General features: G+C 37.9%; 1 long non-coding RNA gene across 1 annotated transcript; it reads left to right on the top strand.

Annotated features, from left to right (window-relative positions):
• The first annotated feature begins 2,484 nt into the window (after positions 1-2,484).
• LOC132121039 (uncharacterized) lies at positions 2,485-3,481 on the top strand. Its single transcript, XR_009426218.1, has 2 exons — positions 2,485-2,710; positions 2,812-3,481. It is a non-coding gene; the product is annotated as an uncharacterized LOC132121039 (long non-coding RNA).
• The last annotated feature ends 11,708 nt before the right edge of the window (positions 3,482-15,189 follow it).

Genomic DNA, 15,189 nt, shown 5'->3' with positions numbered 1-15,189 from the left:
ATGGGAGCGAGGCCGGTGGAGGGATTGGGGATGAGCTACACCTGTTCGACCCGCCGGTCTCGAGGCCCACGGAGGAGATGGAAGGATATAAAACTGGAGCGACGACAGTGAAGGACGAGAGAGGACCAGGCCTGGGCTTTTAGTTGTGTTTTGGTTTTTATTTGCTCGCACCAGTCATCCGTGAGGGGCTGGTGCGCGGTTTTGTGTTTATTTTTGTAATTAAAGTTTCATGTTGATTGTCCGCCGGTTCCCGCCTCCTTCTTCCGAATATGAAGGTTTTAATCGTTACACACAAAACAAAAAATGCTGCTCAAATAACACAGAGAAGCAAACTTTCCAACCTCTTGTTTTCCTTATATTTACTAAAGAGAATTTCCTGAATATACAATCAAGCTGAATATTCAACAATTATTTGTCATTAATATCCTCTAAAGTTTAGAGGACTCAAACCAATGACCATGTAAAATCAAGGAGGCAATTTGAATTCAAATGAAACAAGTAAGTGTGTGATCTCTTTTATTTGTTTCTTTGTTTTTATTGACTTTTAATAAATGGATTATAAAAGAGAACGCAGACATTTTGTTAATAGAATAAAAAGTGACCTTAGCAACAAGTATTACAGTAAGCATTTTCTACCAAGGAAGTTTGATATTGTATTTTCAATTCAATTAAATAAAACCATTGCACAACCTAGAAGCATCAAAGGCCATTGTCTAAAGTCATCCAAGTTGCTCTTTCTTTAAAGATACACCCAAAAGGCAATGTTGTTATTACAGTAGCCCATATTTATCACGTTTGTGTTTATTATGCATTCCCTTCATTCAGTTACTTTTTAAAAGAATTTTGAGAGATTGTAGAAGGAAATATGCATTGTATATCAACACTTGCCCGGGAGCATGAAAGCTTCTTCCTTGTTCATTCTCAGTAGTAAATAATCCTACTGCACACTTCAGATTCTTGAGTATTGTTTTGACTCATGAACTCTTGTAAATAAGACAGGAGGCATTTTAGGGCTTCTGTGATCTGAGGTATGATGTTACTGAGACAAATGTTTACATTATATATCAGATATCAGTGATTGGACATTGCATTTGTTTTATTACATTCTTGATAGAACCTTTTTACATTCACTGAATCGACAACAATAAAAAAAGGTAGAACAAAAGGATAAAAGATGTTTAAGCAAGAAGTCTCAGATAGTGATTACGTAAAATTTTTACTTCATTTTGACATTTTGTTTTTTATCATCCAGACTCCAGCTTAATTTCTCTATAGGATTTATTTTAAAATACCAAAATATATTCTTGATGTACTATTATTATTGTATCTTGATGACTGTTATGTTTGTTCAGTATTGGCCACAATAAATGTACTTTGAGACAAAATAGGCTGCTACTTTTTCAGAAAACTCAGTGATCCTGATCCTGATTGTCTATTAGTTTGTTAACACCATTTCCAACACATTATTCACTGACAGTTACTCCAGAAATGAAAACATCTTTTGTTGCTTTTGTATTCTTTATTAGCAGGGGTGAACATAAGTTTTTCAGTCTGGTTCTCATGAGAGCACCTGGAGATTTGGTTTGGTGCTCACACTCCACATATAGTGTGACCTATTAAATATAATTATGAAAAAAAAAATAACAAGCAATAAGAATGTTATTGCACTTTATTTATTTAGTTTTTTAAAAAGTCAAATAATAATCTGTAGTAATATTATTATTTTTTTAATAAAAAGTGAGGATTAAAAAAAATACAATTATTTTGCTGTACAACTAAAAATACAATGTTTGCATTTACATTTATTTCTTTTTCATTTTTACTGTTTGGTTTCTTCATATGAATTTTCATCATTTTCAAAACCTAAATTCAGCAAGCTTTTATTTTGGCGGGTTGCTAGTTTGACATTTTGCTGTGAAACCGGCTGCACATAGCCTAGGTTTATTATGCTTTCAGTTTAAAATGAAATCCTATACAGTATTACAGTTAGTTGATCTAAAATGTGAATGTGCAGAAACATCTGTCATCCATGTACTGCAGTGAGCAGTCTTAACTTATTTCCACATCTTTTTTTTTTTTATTCTGGTTGCGCATGTGCACCTGCACACCACTTTATGTGCACCCCTGTTTATAAGCCACTTTGACAGTATGTTCGTTAACTTAGAATTAATTATGTACAATTATACATAATGTAATAACTGATCTGGATAGCATATGACAGATTTTGTTAATTCAGTGCACTTAAAAGATTATTGAATTGATGGCTAATTAGCTTCTAATTTGCTGCAAATCTGCAAAATTCTGAATAATATCCGTCCATAAAATCTGACATGAGATGCATCTTGTAATCCTAAATCACATGCTTGTTCATAGCAGCCATAAGAGGAACAGGCCCCATAACTGAGCCAAGCTTTGTTATTGTCCCAAAGTTTTGGTTCCTTGCAACTGAGCAGTTATTAAAGTGCCTCAGCAGAACCCATTGTACTGCTCTGTGAATATTGTAAATTGCATTAGACATATGTTCAAAACTAGGTTTTTAAATAACAGTCAGTAATAATAGCTTATATAAATTATTATTTAACAGTGTTGTTCTAATGTGTTTATTATATTCTGGAATAACTGAAGATCAGTCATTCCGCAGTTGTATCCATCAAACTGCTTCGCAGGAATAATGGGAAGGACTGTCACATTGTAGAGATTGGACAGTGTTGTAAGTAAATGAATTTACCTTATAAGTGCACATATTTATTGGAGACTGTAATCTTTAAGATTGTAAGGTACATTTAATGCTTCTCTTTGTTTTTATTAAAGCACACAGGTTTTAAGCAGGAATTCATCAAGGACATGAAAGGATGGATTTTACCAAAACTGAATTCAAGATTCCTATCCTGTACTAAAATAAAAAAACTCAATAATTCGAAGACAGGATCTACAAGAAAAAGCACAAAACAACTGCTGGCGCAATCCCCCAACCCTCCCATGCTTAGTTCCTGACTCCTCACACCCACTCCTTCTCCTCAGGTCTCAGTCAGTCATGCAAATTTCATCTATCGTTTCAAGCTACTTTATGTGTGGTCAGTATAAATACTTCAGGTGTGACTGGTAAGGTGGTTTAACTCCACAACAGAACAGAACAGACAATAATAAACAAAACAAAACCTGTTCTTCTGATGTGGGAGAAGTCCCAATAAATATCTTTGATAACCATTTCTTTTCATCCCCAAAACTAGGTGTGTAACCTTTTGGGTCACAAGACCCTAAAAGCTCCTAACAACGAAAAGGTCTTTTATGTTTTGTTATGTAACTGATGTGTCCTGACCTAGAAGTCTGTATTTGAATGAGGCATTAGTTACTTGTGTTGTGTAGGATTCGGTTGTGATATCAGACAATTGTCTTTGTCTTAAGAAAGTCAAACAGTCCCACTGCTGAATATTCAATCTGTCTTCATCATGAAATAATGAATCCATTCTGGAGAATGTGAGTTGTGTTAGACAGGATGCTTCATGACCCGATGTGGTATGTTTGTTGGGTTCATACCTCCGCATGTCTTCATCTCATTGAGCATGACCAGTATTTACGGTGACCAGGACGACGGTATTAGGCAAGGCAAGTTTATTTATATAGCACATTTCATACAATATGGTAATTCAAAGTGCTTTACATAAAAGGAAGTAATCATAAAATAATAATAATAATCACAACAGTAAAATAAGTAATGATTTTAAATTAAGTTAATAATAGTTAATATTTATTATTATAAGTTAATAATAGAAAATGGTTATAGATTAAATACAGTGCAACCAGTTCGGACATAGCACAGTGCTCAATTCATTCAGTAAATGCGCGGCTAAACAGAAAAAAAAAAACATTCTGACTCCAGAATCACAAGATTCCTGACTTGTTTTTAGTTATTTGACCCCGATAGACGCGTTCGACTTGAAGCACCGCTGCACGCATATGGAGCTAATATGGAGCTATTCTTGTGCCAATAAAAATGAACGTAGCTTTTCAAGAAACTAATGAAAATATAAATTGAAACTAAATAAATTATCTCCAAAACTGAAAAAGAATAAATCGCAAGCAAATTTTTTGACTTCGTTTTTAATACACTGCATGTTTTGCTAACTATTTCACATATTTCAATCACTGATCTGAACTTACAAATGCGCTTCCAGAGTTTTCATTTACGCTTCTGAAGTTTTCGTTTACGCTCCCTGAGTTTTCGTTCGCCGTTCTGACACATTTCTCTCGTGGGGGCGGGGCTAGTAGCAGTGTGTTCTCATTGGTTACTGAGCTTTTGATTGATGGGTTCGTGACCTGGAAGTGAAGACGTCAGTGGTGTGTTTATGTGTGGATGTGAGCGTCTGTAATCGCAGCTTTCTATTTCATTTTTTAATTTTATCTGTATTTACATGCTGCTACTACTTAGTTGGCAGAAGATTTTTAGGAGCACAAGAGATCTATTCAGTCTATTCAGGTGTAATTGCACATTAAAGTACTGTCTGTATATAATACTTAAAATATTGTAGTGTCCAATGTTTTCGGGGGAATATTTGTTTATTCCTGATGATTATTGTGCATGTTAGGCTGTGATTAGGTTCAGCTGTTACAATTTAAAGAGAATACTACTAGCAAACGTGTGGGATATATTCAGCCGTCAAGAAAGTCAAACCTCAACCAGGGGTGCTTCTCAATTAATATTTGTGCATCCTCGTTTCCTTTCCTCGCTTCCAGGAAAAGACGTGAGGATGGAGGACTTGAATCACATGTGTTCAACTGTCCCATATTGGCGTGACGCCTTACTATAATAAGTGAAAGACATCTTTATATGCCCGACTGAACAAGTTAGCCTGATAAAAAAAAAGAAAAAGAAAAAAAAAAGAAAAAAAAATTACTGAGAAAGCATCGAAACGCGAGACTGATTCTGATTATATTTACGTTTCATTCAACATCAAAACAAGCTTAACGGCACACATAAACTCATGTGGAAAATACATGAGGTAAATGTTCAACTGTTGAGTTTATTTATAACATATGATATATAAGTAGCATCACAAGTGAGCTGTTTTCGTGAGTATCACGATTGCAAATACATAGTTCAATAAACAATTAGTTAACAAGTCACTTACTTCTTTTAGACAAAATATTAACTGTTGTTCTATTTCACTAACGAAAATAGTTCCAAACAAAGACCAAAGCAAAACTATGTCACATTGTCTAAACATAACAAAACGAAAACATTGTCATTACACAGTTGTAATTTTGCACTGTAAATTATTTAATTTGATTGGTGGTACAGTTCTACAATGTAATATTATAATTTATAATGGTTGTTTATTCTAAAATATATGCCATTTTTGGGTGTTAATTTTGGTCTCATTTATGTAAATGCTTTAAAGAAATCACAAGATTATTTTCTTTATGTCTTGTAGGTGCAAAGAATAGCAGCTGATGTGGAGAAATGTTTGATGCTTCAAGAATCTGAAGCTGATTTTATTAGGTAATGTATTAATTCTTTAAGTAATTTGATAAACTTGTAAGTTAGATTACATTTTATATTGAAATACTACATTGTAGGTTACATTATTGCTTATATTTCTTAATTTCAGGTCCACCCAGTGGCTTTTGACTATTTGAGGGTCAGATGGTTGTGAATTCATACCTCAACTTGTAGCTGGATTTGGAGCCTTATTACAACTTCAGTCTGGCATCCCAGGAGCAGGCATTTTTTGCACACTTGATTTTTTTTAAAGGTAACAAGTTTTACTTAAGTAATTTCATTTGCGAAAAAGGCTACTTATTTGTTTAAAGGGTTACTCCACCCCATAATGACAATTTAGTCAATCACTGTTAACGTGATTAACAGTGATTAATGTCATTTCAAACCAGTAAAAGCTTTGTTTGTCTTCAGAACACAATTTAAGATATTTTGAATGAGAACCGGGAGGCTTGCGTCTGTCCCACTGACTGTCAAACAATTAACCATTTTTAAGCCCAGAAAAGTATAAAAAGCATCGTCAGAATAGTCCATCTGCCATCAGTGGTTCAACTGTAATTTTTCGAAGCTACGAGAATACTTTTTGTATGCAAAGAAAACAAAAAGAACAACTTTATTCAACAAAGCTGGTATTTTTGTTTTCGTTCAAATCAAAGCGTAAATAAACATAGAAAGCCTGTCCATGTGACCCAGCTGACACAGTTCAACAGATACTCGCCAAAATGGCGCTACACTGATGCGTAGAGGAGGCGAATTGTTGAATAAATCGTTACTTTAGTTTTCTTTGCATACAAAAAGTATTGTCGTCGCTTCATAACGTTACTGTTGAACCACTGATGGACTGTTCTGATGATGTCTTTCATACTTTTCTGGGCATTGACAGTTGTATTTACTTGGCAGTCAGTGGGACAGTCACAATCCTCCCAGTTGCATTCAAAATATCTTAAATTGTGTTCCGAAGACGAACGAAGCTTTTACGGGTTTGGAACGACATGTAGGTAAGTGATTAATGACAAGATTTTCATTTTGGGGTGGAGTAACCTTTTAAGTACTGGTAAATGCTGATTGTATTGTATAAGTGGCATTTTGATATTTATTTTATTGAGCTAGTTTCATTCAATACTTAACTTTATCCTGATGCTTTTGCTTGTTTTTATGTGCAGATGTTTTCTTGGAATCACAACACTCACTGGATACAAGACGGACACATAGAGGCAAAACAAGTGGAAAAATCTCAGAGAAGCGGGACAACCCTCATGTGTGTGCTCATCTCAGAAAGTTGATGGACTTTCAGTATGTATTTATTAAATTGTCTTTTGCAGGAATATTATTAATTTAATAGAACATAAGCTCAAACAACAGAATTTGTGATTTAATGTTGATTCCAGTATTTTATTTTAATCATTTTCTTTAAAACTTTTTTTTTTTTTTTTTAATTATACAAATTCTACTGATTGACCTTCATTTTTATAGAAAGTTAATGTTCTACTCTGAGTATGGCTTATTTTTTTAACATGTATTTGTAGTTATTTGTGATGCTATGTTATTTTTATGATAAGATTTAACTGTTGAAAGACTGACATTTTTATTTTAACAGTAAAAGCCTTGCAATGTCTTTCTGCCAGTTTTAATAAATACTTATTTGCAACATCATTGACTTCATTCATTTTTATTCATTTGTAAATGTATTAAGATAGAGCTCATGATAATGCATTTATATCAGTATTTTAAGTTTACTGTTAAAATTATTCTTTAAAGCAGTTTCATTGTTAAATTATTACAACATCATATTGTATTTAGGGGTATTTACAGGATTTTATTGGCAACTTTTGTTGCCAGTTAAATACTGTTATATAATGAAATTACAATTAAATGCTGTAAAATATATTTACAGGACTTTATTGGCAACTTTTTTGCCAGGTAAATACTGTACTTTAGTGAAATTACAAAATATTGCTGTAAAATAAACTACAAGTTAAATTCAATGTTACTGTAAAAAATACTACAAACAACTGTATTTCACATACAGCAATTAGCTGTAATTTGCTTTGCAGTAATTTCCTGTAATCCATTTTACAGCAATTAACATCATTTTTACAGGATTTTATTGGCAACTTTTTTGCCAGTAAAATCCTGTAAATTCTACAGTACATTTTTTACAGTGTGGGGATATACAGTATAGAATACCGTTACGTCTATGGAGAGTCCCTGTAAACTACATAATGCGTGTGTGAGAGAGAGCGCGAGAACTAAAAAGCATGGTACACGTTGCTAGAAACATCATACAGCGCTCGCTGTTCCTGTCAGACTTCAGCGAGTTTATCCTCCTGGTAAATAGTCCACATTCGCCATGGCGCTGCCCTGTTCGTGTTTCTTCTTCTGTGGTTTTCCTAGTTCGTGATTGGTCAACTTCAGATAAATCAACAAATCGGCTTGTTCAACCGCACACATGTCACGAATTCAAACCGATAGCTCACGAACTTTTTAGACATGTTTAAAAATGATCGGGAGGTCGGGAAGTGCTCGTAAGCAACTCTGCTCGGCTCGTAATTCATCGCAAATGATACGAGCCGCGACCATACGAGCATACGCGATTTCCACACGATTGAAAAAAATCCATGCGAACTCGTACGACAGCAAAAATCGCACCGTGTACGCCCGCCTTTAATGAGATCCATTATTCCAATTCCATTAGGTTCTAAGCTACAGCTAAATGATAAAACAAACTTAAAAATGTTGTTGGCGGTTTGTGGGAGTCTGTGAAAGCTGTGTGTGTGTGTTAGAGAATGCGATGAAAAATGTTTTAGGTTAAAGATTTAATTTAACTACAACCTTCCTAGAAACATAACACTAGAGTATGTTTTTCCTCAACAAACCGGTTGTTCAACAAATTAAAAAAAAGGTCATAAGAAAGTTTGTTGTGTTTTTTTTTTCATTAATATGATAGAATCACAATGAATTTCTGAGTTTATATATTTATACTGCTTCTTGTACTGGCTGGTTACCGTACACATATTCAAGAGAAATAAACTAAATTGTTTTAATCAATCTAAAGCTATTAGTCTGTAATTACATATATCTTGGAGAAAAATCTTTCATACATTCTATTTTCATTTGTCTAAGGATTTGGGTGTGGACATTAATTGGTGGACATTCAAGCTAAAAAAAATTACATTTTAAATAATTTTAACAGTAATATTGATTATCTGATTATTTCTTAGCAATTATTTGATCAAGACTTATTAATATAAAACTGTATAGACCCTCTTGTTTTCATTTTAATAAAATAAAACACTATAGTGTGAGAATAAATATGGTGCATTTAAACATCATGATACCATTTTAGAGAGAAAGAAAGTGTAATCTGTTGTAAAGATTCTGTGAGACATTTGTAGCGCCTTTCTAAAAGTTATTTTGTTTCAAACAAACTTATGACAACTGATTTTCAGTCTAGATCTAATTCGTAAAGAAAACTCTCTGTAAGCGCCTTGCATTCATCAGAGGCTCATATGACTACTTCTAACCCTTGCATTAGAGCATCATTGTTTTAGGTTTGAAAAATCTACAAAATTGTATTTATTTGTTAAAACATAAGTTGTCATTGTTTGCGTGCTTATTCTTATTTTTAATAATCATATTGCTTTTCATCATCTTGTAGAGATACACGGTGTGATGGTAATTGTTATTTATTTATTCATTTATTTTTTTGTAAAAGGTTTGTATGAGACATTATAAAAGTTTCAATGTGATTACTTCCACATTACAAACCGAGCCTGAAGTCTGTGAAAATAACCAGGACTGTGTACCTATTTTACAACCATGTCGTCACGGTTCAATCCGAAACATGCTCTAAGCTACCTTGATGTTATTCAAACAAGCTTTTTAAAACAAAGTGTAAGATTACGCTGGTAAAGATGAGACCTGTCTGTAATCATTCCAACAATGTTCTCTGGAGCACTTCTCTGGAAATTAGATATAGGCTACTGTGTAGGACGAGCCGTGTCTAAAAACACTGTGAAATAAACGGACCCATCGCCAAATTCGTATAATAAAGGCTACTTCATATTTAAAATAGATGTAATTTCAGCTAAAAAATTAAAAACTGTTTGAGACGGAATCAGATACGATGATCAAAACTAACTATGACTGCGTAATCCATTCTAGATCATGTAAGAATACCACGATTAAAATAAGAAACGGAGTCGGTTTATTTAAACATTAAAGTAATATCGCTTGGTCTTCAGATAGATGTAGTGCATTTGAAAACTTTTTCCAGCTTATCCGCTTTCTCTCTCACAGCGGACCGAAGTGACAGAAGCGTGCGCTCGCGCAGGCAGAGAGAGAGAGAGAGAGAGAGAGAGAGAGAGAGAGAGAGAGAGAGAGAGAGAGCGAGAGCGATACTGATTTCAAGTTTTAACATGACTTTTTTTTTTATCTCTCATTTAAAGAATCGTGATGCTTGCACGAGGAAGACTTTCTCTCCCAAAATAATGTAAGGGGAATTTATATTTTTATTGATTTATTCTCAGTTTATTAATATGTTGAGAATATTTTTATACCGCCGTCATTTTAAATGCAAACACACACACACACACACACACTGTGATCCGATCTGTTCAAATAGTTTATTCTGTTTATTCTTCATCAACACATGCTTGTTTCTTTTCACAGCTCCCATACAGAGAGATGGCGCGAGCATTAGAGACTGTAACCTGATGCGCGGTCACGTACGACCGTACGGCACAGACGCGTCCGCAGATGAGTCAGAAGTTGGGAACAGTCCCTAAAATTTACACAAACATTCTTCAGGGATCTCATTCATCACTTGGTCACTCAACAAACAACACATTTCAGCCCCAGGTGCTCAAAGGATGACGGATGAATTTCGCGCGCACAGGGTTTGGCATGTGGAAATAATTATGAGGTCAAAGGGCACATATGGACATAATTATGAGGTCAACGGTAAAACTCATCAATCATTTTTGACGTTCGCCGTCGTGTATTCACACTCACCACATTAATAAAGATGACTTGAAAGTTTACTGATTGATTGAATAAGTGGATACAATATTTAATCCAAAATTGCAACAAAACAGTGTTACAGTATTTAATTATTATTATTTTTCTTTAAAATTATTATTTTTTTCTTTAAATCACTATCTTTGTAATAACTGAAATTCTTAGTTTCAATGAACCAAATTTTAAGGCAACCACGTAACTAACTTTTTTTTTTTTTTACAGTGCGTGCAAGCCAGGTGTGTTGAATGTGGAATGTGGCTGGTTGGTTGTTCCTGTAAAGTGAGTACATATGTTGACTTTTTGAAATCTGTCTGACATGACAGGTTTTCACTTTCTAAAAGTGTTTCTGTTAATAAGGCTCTGACTTTATCTTATGTTTGTGTTATTATAGTTATTATCTGGTTTACTGTAGTTTCACTTTCCACTTTCCACGTGCCCAGCAACAGTTAGGCCAATCAGCAATCCCCCTTATTTTTCTCCACCAATCAGACAGTCTCTACTAGCGCAACGCCGAACTGTTGTCAGTATGCATGTAAATTTCATCGGAGACACTCGCTCCATTCCTGATCCGATATATCTAGAGAAAATATCTTTATTCTTCAGTTCTGTTTCATGCGTCCATGAGAATGTGAGTCTATGTAAATATTGTTATCTTTTCCTTGCTTAGATTAATGGTGTATGTGTACGATTCCGTACACTTTACATTGCCTATTGATGTGTGTTTTCCTGGAGCTAAATAACCAAACCAAATTTAGGCTACATTATAGTTTCACACTTTCCCATTTCTTTGATAATGTTTAGGCAGTTTAATCATTATATCTGTGCAATTCAAGATAGTATTGTATGTGCCATTTGTATATGTACTAGTTGTATAATGTTTGGCACTGTTGAGATTGTTCATTGTTATATTCTATCCATTGTAGCGATTTAGAAATCTTCTTTTCATACCTCAACTGCATTTAATGTTACAATGGTGATGAATACTTATTATTCATGAGTCCACTTTGATTTTCTGTTTTATTTAGAAACCATGAACAAAACCATGAACAAAACCATGGACAAAACTCACATCGTCTATGTCAAACTGTTTCATTAAAGAGTGGCATGAGAGTGTAAAATTCGTCCTCATTATTGTTCTGACCGGACAACCTGGGGAGATTGAAGATTTTGTATCAACCCTAAGTACAGTCCTTCTCAGAGGTCACAAGTTTGGGTCTCCTCCCTGACACCTCTTTTATATGGTCCTTCGAGTCGGATCTTCAGTTTCCTCAGCTCTACAATGGAGCACACTCGTCCTCGCCGTGATATCCGTCGGCCTCGCTACCTCGATGACTTTCTGGTGAATATTCCGCCACGTCATCCTTCTTCTCTCACACTCCATGGCCACTCCAACGAGGGAGCAGCTTTTCAACCTCATGCTCCAGTCATCACTCCAGATCCAGTTGGACCTGCATCTCAGAACCTCAGCTCTGAAGCAGTCATGTCAGCTTTGCAGGAGATGAAAGAGGAGAACAACCAGCTCAGGCGAGATATGCAAATCCTCTTCAATTCTCTCTCCCTGAGATCAGCGCCTCAGCCTCAACCCCTCGATCCAGGGCATTCTGCTCAGTTTGGGGATAGCGCCACCACATATATGCCTTATCAACTTCCTGAGAGAACATCCACTCCTAATCGCAATCTTCAAGCAGTAGTGGATGATCTTCCGCCCTGGCCTGACGCTGTACCAATTCCTCCCTGGATCGAGCCTCTACCTCCTCCACCTCCAGATGACGTGCCACTACCTCCTCCGCCGCCTCCGATGTCATATTTGCCTTCATATGAGGGAGGGATTCACTCCACTCCAGCGTATGTAGAGCCGTATACTCTCCCTCACAATACATACTCTGTGGAGGCGACATACAGAGGTCCAAAGCCGGACATTCCATGTTTCACACATGATGATCCACGACAATTTGCCCGCCTCAAGATAGCGCTTGACAACCTCTTGCCTAGAGATGCAACTGAGCGGTTCAAATACCAAATACTAGTTGATCACCTCAAGTTCGAAGATGCGCTCCTCATTGCAGACTCCTACTGTAATAGTCCAACCCCCTACTCGAAGACAATGGCCTCACTGACTGAAATGTATGGGCAACCTCACAAACTAGCCCTGCAGCGCATCAATGAAGTCCTGGCCGAGCCTCCAATCAGAAGTGGGGATAGTCGAAGTTTTCGCATCTTCGGCCTCAAAGTCAGAGCTCTGGTCGGTATGTTAGATCAACTGGGCAAGGAGGGCAAGACTGAGCTGGATTGCGGGTCACACACCTCCCGACTTCTGTCCAAGTTGCCGCATGAACTCAGAGCACAATTCAAGCGTTACATAGACCCCATCCGCACTCCGATACCTACCTTGGTGCACTTCTCTAATTGGCTTGAGTACGAGGTCCGTGTTCAGGATGAGGACTATCAACCTTACCATTCACGGTCTCCACGAGACGAATATCAGAAGGGCTTCAAGCCCAAGTTGCAGAAGTCCAGTGCACGCCCTACCACAGTTTTGCTTGGCTCTGATCCTTCTCCTAATTCACCTGAGTCTCTGTCACAAGTTCGACCTCACGTCAGCACTAAACTTGAGAAACCTAAGAAGTATTGCCCCTTTTGTGACGACATTCAACATTACTTCAATCAGTGTTCAGAGTTTAAGAAGTTTTCCACTGATCAGAGAGCGTCATGGATCAAAACTGGCAAGCGCTGCTGGAGATGTGGCAGAAGTCACCTTGCTTCTCAATGCTATCTCAAGGCTAAGTGTCAGCAGTGTAATCAGACACATCTTGATATACTGCATGAGGTCAACACTCCCGCAGCCAAATCAGCCCATCCAACTGCAGCGACTGGACAACCAGCTACCTACTACCTCGATCCAGACCTCAGGAGTAGCTGTGTATTGCTGAAGATGGTCAAAGTTCTTCTCCACAATGGCAAACGCAGACTAGAGACTTATGCCATCCTCGATGATGGCTCTGAACGCACCATCTTGCTTCACAGTGCCGCTCAAGAGCTACATCTCAAGGGACAGAGTGAGGACTTAGCGCTCAGAACTATCCGTCAAGATGTGAAGACTGTTTCAGGAAAGTCAGTGTCATTTTCCATATCCTCATCTGCCCATCCTCAGAAACAATTTCGCATCCACAAAGCCTTCACTGCGGTAGAGCTTGGTCTTTCCAAGCAATCTCATCCTGTTGAGGCCCTACGGAAAACGTATCGTCATCTCAGAGGCCTCCCGCTACATTCAATCAGCCAAGGGCAGCCACTTCTCCTCATTGGTTCAGACTACCCCCATCTTCTCTCTCCAGTTGAGCCTGTGCACCTAGGCCCACCAGGGGGCCCCGCAGCATTGAAAACTCATCTCGGCTGGACTCTGCAAGGTCCTGCCAAAGTCCTGCTGCACCAGACGTCCACCCCCCAGTGTCTCCTTATTAACACTCCCACTTCCTCTAATGACCTTCTCAATCACGTGTCCAGATTATGGGAGATGGACATTCTTCCCTATCGTAGCGAAAGGCTCATCACCAGGTCAAAACAGGATAAGGCGGCCATCAAACTGTTGGAGGAGAAGACAGTCAGAGTTAACATTGACAACGTGCAGAGATATGCCACCCCACTGCTCTGGAAGGAAGGTCTTCCTCCTCTCAGTGCCCCAAAAGAAGCTGTCCTGAGTCAACTACGAGGCACAGAGAGTCGTCTCGCCAAAGACCCAGTCAAGGCTGCATCATACAGCCAAGAAATCAAGAAACTGGTGGATTCGTGTTACATCAAGAGGCTCACATCACCTGAAGACCAGAGCAGGCAATCGTGGTATATCCCCCATCACATGGTCCATCACAATGGAAAAGACCGCATTGTCTTCAACTGCTCATTCACCTTCCAAAACACCAGCCTGAATGAACATCTACTTCCAGGGCCAACCCTAGGTTCCAGTATTCTTGGTGTCCTGCTCCGTTTCAGGCAATATCCCACTGCGGTGAGCAGCGACATTAAGGGCATGTTTCATCAGGTCCGCCTCCTGTCTGATGATCAGCCCTTCCTCCGCTTCCTTTGGAGGGACATGAACCGCAGCAACAAGCCTGACATCTACCAGTGGCAGGTGCTCCCTTTCGGCACCACCTGCAGTCCCTGCTGCGCGACCTTTGCCCTCCAAAAGCACGTCATTGACCACAGCAGCCATGATGAAGATACTCGGTTTTCAGTGGAGAACTGTTTTTATGTAGACAATCTTCTTCAAAGCTTCCCAACCATCTCAGAAGCAAAGCAGCTCATTCACAAACTTCAGACTCTGCTCCAATCAGGTGGTTTTGAGCTGCGTCAATGGGCCACCAACATTCCAGACATCATCAGTCATCTGCCACCTGAACTCAAATCCGAGAGCAGAGATCTGTGGCTATCAATGGAGGGTGCAGATCCCCCAGAACGGACCCTAGGGCTGCACTGGCACTGCAAAACAGATACTCTCACCTATCGCCTTCGCCACACAAAGCAATCTGAGCCCACAATGCGCAACATTTACAGAGTCCTAGCTCAACAATATGACCCTCTAGGACTGCTCATTCCCTACACCACTCGGGCCAAAATCCTGGTGCAGAGCCTCTGGGGAAAGAAACGGGACTGGGACGATCCTCATCTTCCCGAGGATCTGC

This window comes from Carassius carassius, chromosome 39 (assembly GCF_963082965.1).
Source record: "Carassius carassius chromosome 39, fCarCar2.1, whole genome shotgun sequence".
NCBI lineage: Eukaryota > Metazoa > Chordata > Actinopteri > Cypriniformes > Cyprinidae > Carassius > Carassius carassius.
Note: the sequence above shows the minus strand (reverse complement) of the source record. Positions and strands in the feature narration are given on the sequence as shown.